Below are 7,665 nucleotides of genomic sequence, written 5' to 3' on the forward strand. Positions count from 1 at the left end.
GATTTCTGATAATTCAAACAATTAATAATTGTTTTAAATTATTCCCTTGGTTAAATTTAGCAAGTATATCACAATTGTTGTAAAAATATGTAAATTAATTTCCAGATGATTTATAATATTATAGAAATTATTTTTCCAAGTAAAACAGTGAAACATTATCTAAATAATTTTATAAAACAATTTTTACTTCTAAAAAAATACATATTTCACTCTGTTCTATATTCAAGGACTTTGGATAACTAAAATAAATTACGGGAGGTAAAAAATTAGATGTCAACAACTACCCCTTCATTGTTCGGGGATAGCGGGACCATCCCTGATTAACAAAATTTGGCTAACCCCGATTTTTGACTGACCCAATTTATATTACCTCTCATTTTTATGCAATTTTTAAACATGTGGCTAGCTACAAGACTGGGAAGTCCGGAGTAATTGGTTGGAGTGTGACTGACTCTCTGGCATTGAGTCCGCCTACATATCCCTGTTCTTAGGAATCAAGTCACTTGTAGTTCGACTCGATCGAGGGAAAAAGATATCCCTTATGTGGGAATGCCTTTGTATGTGTGCCAGTGTACATCCGATCGGTTGCGGAATAAAAACAAACAATGAAGATAAGCAAATAAACATCCTTGTGTGGCTGAGCGAGGAAAAGTGATCTTCCAAGTCCTGACCGGAGAGATTGACTCTCATGGACACCCTATCTCGACCGATTGCATAAGAAAAAGTTTCAGGTTTGCTCCGCATATGTCTGGATTTGATTTGATAAGCTTGCTCCATCTGGCGGCTGCAAATCTGCTTCCACCTGCTGAGTAACATTGGTTAATTTTGCTGACGAATATTGTGGCCCCTTAACCTGATTTACATCGTCTTAACCTTCGTAGCGAATATTGCAGTCGTCCGACCAAATTTATATGACCTTGACCCTTGGAGCGAATACTGCAGTCATCTAACTGGTTTTACATCGCCTTTACATCGCTTTGATACTTTGATTGTATTTGATAATTTGTATGCATAAATGGCCCTCTGGGCATACTTGTATGAATATGGCCTCTACAGCATGTCTGTATGAATATGGCCCTCACGGCAAATAAGAAAATAAGAATGTCCCTCACGGCAAATAAGAAAATAAGAATGTCCCTCATGGCAAATAGAAAAAATATGCAAATGGCCCTCACGGCAAATAAGAAAATATGAATGGCCCTCACGGCAATAGATAAGAAATATGCAAATGGCCCTCATGGCAAATAATAAAATATGAATGACCCTCATGGCAACAAAAAAGGAAATATGCAATGGCCCTCATGAAAAATAAGAAAATATGAATGGCCCTCATGGGAACATAAAAGGAATATGCACATGGCCCTCATGGAAAATAAGAAAATATGAATGACCTTCATGGAAACAGAGAAAAAATATGCAACTGGCCCTCATGGCAAATAAGAAATTATGAATGGCCCTTACGACAACAAGAAAGGAAATATGCAATGGCCCTCACGGCAAATAAGAAATTACAATGGATTGACATATTTCCCTTTGGCTAAATCGTCTTTCTTTCATCCTTTATGCCGGCTATGATCCTTAATTTCAGATATGCCGTATTGCTTTACTACGACCTCTTCGGCCGGATATTTCACCCTTATGGCGTTTTTGTCCTTTGTAGCCCTCGTGGCTGGATATTTGCCCTTGTAGCATTGAAGTCCTTTATAGCCCTTATGGCTTGATATTTTCCCTTGTGGCATTCAAGTCCTTTGTAGCCCTTGTGGCTTGATATTTTCCCTTGTGGCATTCAAGTCCTTTATAGCCCTCGTGGCTTGATATTTTTCCCTGTGGCATTCAAGTCCTTTATAGCCCTCGTGGCTTGATATTTTCCCTTTTGGCATTCAAAATCCTTTATAGCCCTCGTGGTTTGATATTTTCCCTAAAATCCCGATCTCAGCGGCGGTCTCAACCTCCTTTGGTGAACCATTTCCAGCACACGAAACAAAACTAGAAAAGTGGATCGTCCTCCTGACATCCCGGGAACCTGCAGTTAGTTTTTCTATTTAAAGTTGATTCGTGTTGTCGGCGCTGCCGTACCTTCAATTTTTTGGACTCGAAACCCCTTCGGCTTCGATATTCGAATGATGAATTTAGTTTCATCATGTAGGAAAATCGTTTTTTGTAAAAAAAAAAAAAATGTGTTACGGTTCACTTTTACGTGGGTGCATAAAAGCTACTAAGAGGTTGTTGGTGCTCTAATTGGATTTAGTATATTTAGAGTCGCCACCTAATTTATTTAAGGAAAACTAGGAAAAATAGGGTAAATAGATTTTTCAAGCAAGAGAGAAATCTTTAGATACCAAAGTTCGAGGTAAGGATAATGGTGATCCCCTAGGGAAGGTTTTATGCACCCTAGTATTAAAAATCTATAGAATACGGTTAACATACGAGCTTCAATATATGATTAATGTATTATCTGCTTAAAAGTGTTAGTCTTTCCGCAAAAATGTCATTCATTTCTATCATGAACTCAAGAAAATTTTTGGCAAAAAAGTCTCCTTAGAAAAGGGGTTTTTGGGTTTAAAAATCCGCGCAAGTGTTAAACTCACTTTATTGCCGGACGAGAACACACCCGGGATTTCTCCCTAGTAGAGTCACTACTATTCTAATAATAATAAAATGAGTTTAGTTCTTACGGGTTTTATTATACATATATAAAAAAATATGGTGTATATCTCCGATTTTTGTACATATAGATAAAGAAAATACAAATGTTTATTTAAGTCCAATTTTATGATTGAAGCCCATACTGGTCAACTTGTATTCCAACTCAAATCCATCTCATCTCAAACTTGGCCCAACAGATTTCTTTTATTTTTCGGTCCACAGCATTTTGGGCTTCTTCGGCCCAACGGCTCAAAATCATTTTAAGTCCAAATTTTAAGAGTCCATTTCTGTTCTAAGTGATCCCAAGTCCTCCATATTTTTCCAGAAAATTTCAAAAGTGTTTGGAGAAATCACTCTATTAAAAACAGGTCTATAGCTTATTTTTTGCTTCAAAATTTGTTCTTAGAAATTCAAGAAATAATTCACGGTTTCAGCAATTGGGCTTAAGGCCCAAAACAATTTAAGTATCCTCTATTTTATTACCCAAATTTCTCAATGGGGCGGAAGGCCCCAAATCATTTTACTACTTAACCATTTTTTTTGTGAAATCGTTTAACTTATCCGAAATATTGAGTCAGTTTTGAACCTTAACAAAATCATATTGAATACCATTTTATGCAAAGTTAAAAATTAACTGAGTTTTGAAAGTGTTTTAGGTGACTCCCTAAAATACTAAGTGTTTCCTAGTTCTACACATACATAAGGGGTTTTAAATATTTTTTACATGTCCTTACAAATACATGTACACTTAGCAATCGAAATAAAAGAACAGAGTTAGATTGGTGGGCATACCTAAGCCCACCAGTTTGCTATTTTTACCCATAGCTGGGCCTTCAACCATTTTCACCCATGGTTGGGCCTTCAATATATTAGCTTCCCTTATTTTCATCGGACTCGATCAAAGAGAAATAGTTAGGCCTCAGGCCCAACAGGTTTTGAGATGCAGAAAGGTGGCCCAAATGGCCCGGTATATAAATCACATGGAACATCGAAAAAGACAAGGATTAGGGAATGCTTAAGGTTTGTGTGCATAACTATGATAAAGAACTATACATAATTTATCACACCCACATGTACGATTATCAGAAATAGTACAAGGACTAGCCCCAAAAAATAGGAATACAGATGGCCCAACTAGGTCGAATGACGAGAAATTTGAGAAGCATAGAAAGCCCGCATGACCTTAGAGAAAAAAAATAGACCAAACATAAATAACAGGACCAATCAGAGCCTAATACGAGAACACACATATGCTTATCATTCAAGTAGTCATGAGATATAGGTCAATTAAAAAAAATGGAGGATATACATCATATTCACTAAGTATACAAACTCATATATACCTGGGGTATGCAGAATTTTGGGCATACTTAGTATATTTTTAGATATACTCTTTGTATACAGTCATTATACTCAGACTGACTACTATACATGCTTACAAAGATTTAATCATGGCATAAATTATTTGAAAGGAACATGCAGACAGTTCAAGGGTCATAGCAGAGATGGTATATCTAAATATCTCTTAAATATACAGACATAGAGTGCTCAAAACCACATAAAATAGGAAATCCAATTTATTTATCATGCTATACTAGGGATGGGCATAAAACACCGAAAATCGGATTACCAAACCGAACTGAACCGAACCGAGAATTTAAGTAATTCGGTATTTCGGTTTTCGGTTCGGTTTTCAGGAATAAAATTGAAAAATACGGTATTCGGTATTCAATATTCAATAAAAATACCATTTGGTATTCCATTTTATCGAATACCGAAATAATTTTCTGTTGTCCTTAATTTCCTCTTCTTAAGGTCTCCTTATTACAATGTAATAGATATCCCCTTTGTACTTGTTTATCCTTAAGATCTTGTCTTTTCTCCATGTCGGCAGTTTTGATTTATGTTGTAATATATTTAAGTTATATTGGACATGTGTTGTGAAGTGATCTGATCTACTTTTTGCCTTACCCTCCAATTCGTAGTCATTGCTTACTAGTTGTTTGGTCCTCTTCTTTATTTCCTTTTTTCCCTTCTTATTTTGGCTCTAGGTTAGGGTAGTGGAGGCAGAGTAACAGGTAACAAAAATTATTGCCTCTCTTAATTTTCTTGGTAGAGATTGTCTACTTATTTTGGCTCCATGTATGCTTGCATGGTCATACCTAATTTGAAGATTTGTGCTTTAGTTGATTTAACGTGATCCTTGTAAATTAGAGGTCAGTTTTGGTTCCAAATCTTTTACCTTTGCACTTCGAGTGTTAGATATCTGAGAAAAGGCCAGGATTGTTACTTAAGTGATTATGTTATTAGAAACATTTCTCCTATCAAGATCATTAACGGAAGCCGTTATATATATGGTCAAATGAGCTTGGCCAGTGATGATCTTCGACTTCAATGTGGTATTACCGAATACTGTACCAAATCGAAATTTGATTTATCGATTATCGAATTACCAAACTGAAGTTTGAAAGTTTGGTATTTGGTATTTACTTTCAATTATCGATTACCGAATTACCAAACCTGTACTTTGAAAATATCGAACCGAATACTGAACGCCCACCCCGATGCTATACCCCCATCATAAAGCATAAAGTTTCTTGACATCTCATATGACTGACCTACACAAGCCCCTTTAATAAATATTAGATCACATAGTGTGTAATGTCACATGAAGAACCCCAACAGCCTAGATTCCAAATGATTGGGCTGCGTTAGACTTGTATCTCAAAGCCCCACCACTTCTTTCTTGTCCTTAGGTAAGTCATTCATGATCTTTTACACGATAAGTGACCAAACTCTAAATCGATTTTCTCAAAAAAAAAAAAAAAAAAAAAAAAAGTTAAACCTTCGAGTGACACAAGATACAGAGACTAATAACGATGCTATAATATGAAATAAATCATGCACAGTAATCCAGGATGGTAGTACTTCAAAGTTAAGCAAGACAGGGATTCATACATGATCCAAACACATGCTGAGGATGGAAATAAGTAGACAGGGTATGCATGAACTTTCAGAAAACTGCCTCTTTAAAACATCTAAACAAGTTCCTTTTGATTCAAACCCTATGTGCATATCTAAATCTCAATTTAAACCTTACAATAACCATATTGTATCACCAATATACAGTAAAGATAACTGGGAACCAATGTAGGTATCATCAAGTCTCAAACAAGCATAAAATATGACATTTAGCATGGAAACATGAATTTACACTTGATAGCAAACAGGATAACAGACTCACAGGCTAATACTAGATCATTTTTAATCATAAGGCATCTTATATCACAGGTTCATAGATACACATACCAGCTTATTAGGGAGGCATGGATTGAGTGCACATACTGAGGTATCTAGATCAAATTTAAGACAATATACAAGATACTAAACATGACTTCACTTGGTTAGTGCACAGATCCAAAACAAAAATAGTTATGAGGCTGGTTCAAAAAAAGTACATGCTAGACCTCAGTTAGAGGAGACTTAAGCTAGACAGCGGCAGCATAGACAGAGATCAACATGATCCAACTTATCAAGATCAAATAAAAAGACTCAAACAGGCTTAACACTTTACATATGCTTTACATTCTTATCAAGTTAAACAAATTGGACCTTATAGGTGTTAATAGAGGACCTCTGGTTCATTTACTTATCCTTGATGAGACTGAGCATGCTTATATGAACACTAATCAATTAACACATCAATGCATTTAAGACACAGACCCACATTAGGACTATGCTATCTTATTTTAAGGTAAAGCAGGACAAATAATGCTTACCATGGTTTTAAATTGGATTATCAACAAAAACAAAGCTAATCTAACATGACAAGGATTTAAACTAATCGACCAAACATTAAACAGGGCTAAACAAGAAACAACTAAACAATCAAATGACACATAGAGGGTCATGAATACCTAAGCACATCTACAGTAGTTAAACTAAAATAATGAAACACATAGACAACAATTACTAATTATACCAATGCAGTAAAATAACTTTAAAAAAGAGAAAATTACCTCTTGTGAGTTCAGCCACTTGTCGAGATTTGAACTTGGAAGATTTTGCTTCCTCAACCCTGAATGCTCAAGCCAAACCCAAACAAGAACGAAGAAAGTATTTGAATATTTAACTTAACTCGAACAATCAAAGTTTAAAAGAAAAATATTCCAAAAACTTAAGTATTTTATAAATATGCTGATATTCGGTCTTAAGCTCCCCTCTAAAATGGTAGAAATTGGGTTCTTTATATAGAACCCCAAATCTGAAACCTTTTCCCTACATTTCGATGTGGTACAATCAAATTTGGGGGGGTGGGGTGGTTTCCCCTTTAAATCGCCCATATTTAATAAAATTTGTGGATTAAAAAACGAATGCAACAAAACTCATTAAGAGTTCAGTCCTATTTGACCGTTAATTTGCAATAAATAAAGAAAAAAGCAAAGTAATACCTCGTTTGGCTAAAAACTCGGTGGAGAGAGGGGGTTAGCATTAAATGCTTACCTAATCGACCATGAAAAAGCTGGAAAAGGTGACGTACGCCGGTGTTTTTATCTTTATCCGCAAAGTGACGCATGAGAGTGGAGAGAGGGTGAGGCGGCGCACTAGGGTTTTGATAGAGGAACCCTTTCCTCTCTTTAAAGGACCGTTTGGTTTTGTGAAATGAGAGACTGAGGGGATAGCCTCCTTTAATGTGTTCATGGGCCGGGTCACGGTCTTAATGGATCGTGCACGACTAATATATATATATAAATGCGTGATATACACGTGTATATGCATACACAGGTGTATATCTATGTATATATGTATATAGGGAAGGGGCTAAACGTGCAATACTTAACAAAGTAGCCAAACTTGAAGTAATGTTCATTAATTGAACCTTTCAATTATGACCCGATTATAACTAATTGACTGATTAAAAACTAATTTTCCGCAAAAGACTCAACCGACTTAAATCATGAAATTGATTATGCCAATTATGGCCACACCTAATTCAATCAACCAATTTTGCTAAGAATG

At 35.7% G+C, this 7,665-nt stretch overlaps 1 long non-coding RNA gene across 2 annotated transcripts; it reads right to left on the reverse strand.

The window, feature by feature from the left end:
• Positions 1-282: 282 nt before the first annotated feature.
• Positions 283-7,302, reverse strand: LOC132603593 (uncharacterized). 2 transcript variants are annotated; one of them, XR_009568427.1, is made up of 3 exons: positions 7,150-7,302; positions 6,666-6,724; positions 283-3,828 (listed from the first exon to the last, which is right to left on the reverse strand). It is a non-coding gene; the product is annotated as an uncharacterized LOC132603593 (long non-coding RNA). The 2 variants fall into 2 exon arrangements; XR_009568428.1 differs by having other exon boundaries at positions 295-5,443.
• Positions 7,303-7,665: the final 363 nt, after the last annotated feature.

The sequence above is a fragment of the Lycium barbarum genome, chromosome 7 (assembly GCF_019175385.1).
Source record: "Lycium barbarum isolate Lr01 chromosome 7, ASM1917538v2, whole genome shotgun sequence".
Lineage (NCBI taxonomy): Eukaryota > Viridiplantae > Streptophyta > Magnoliopsida > Solanales > Solanaceae > Lycium > Lycium barbarum.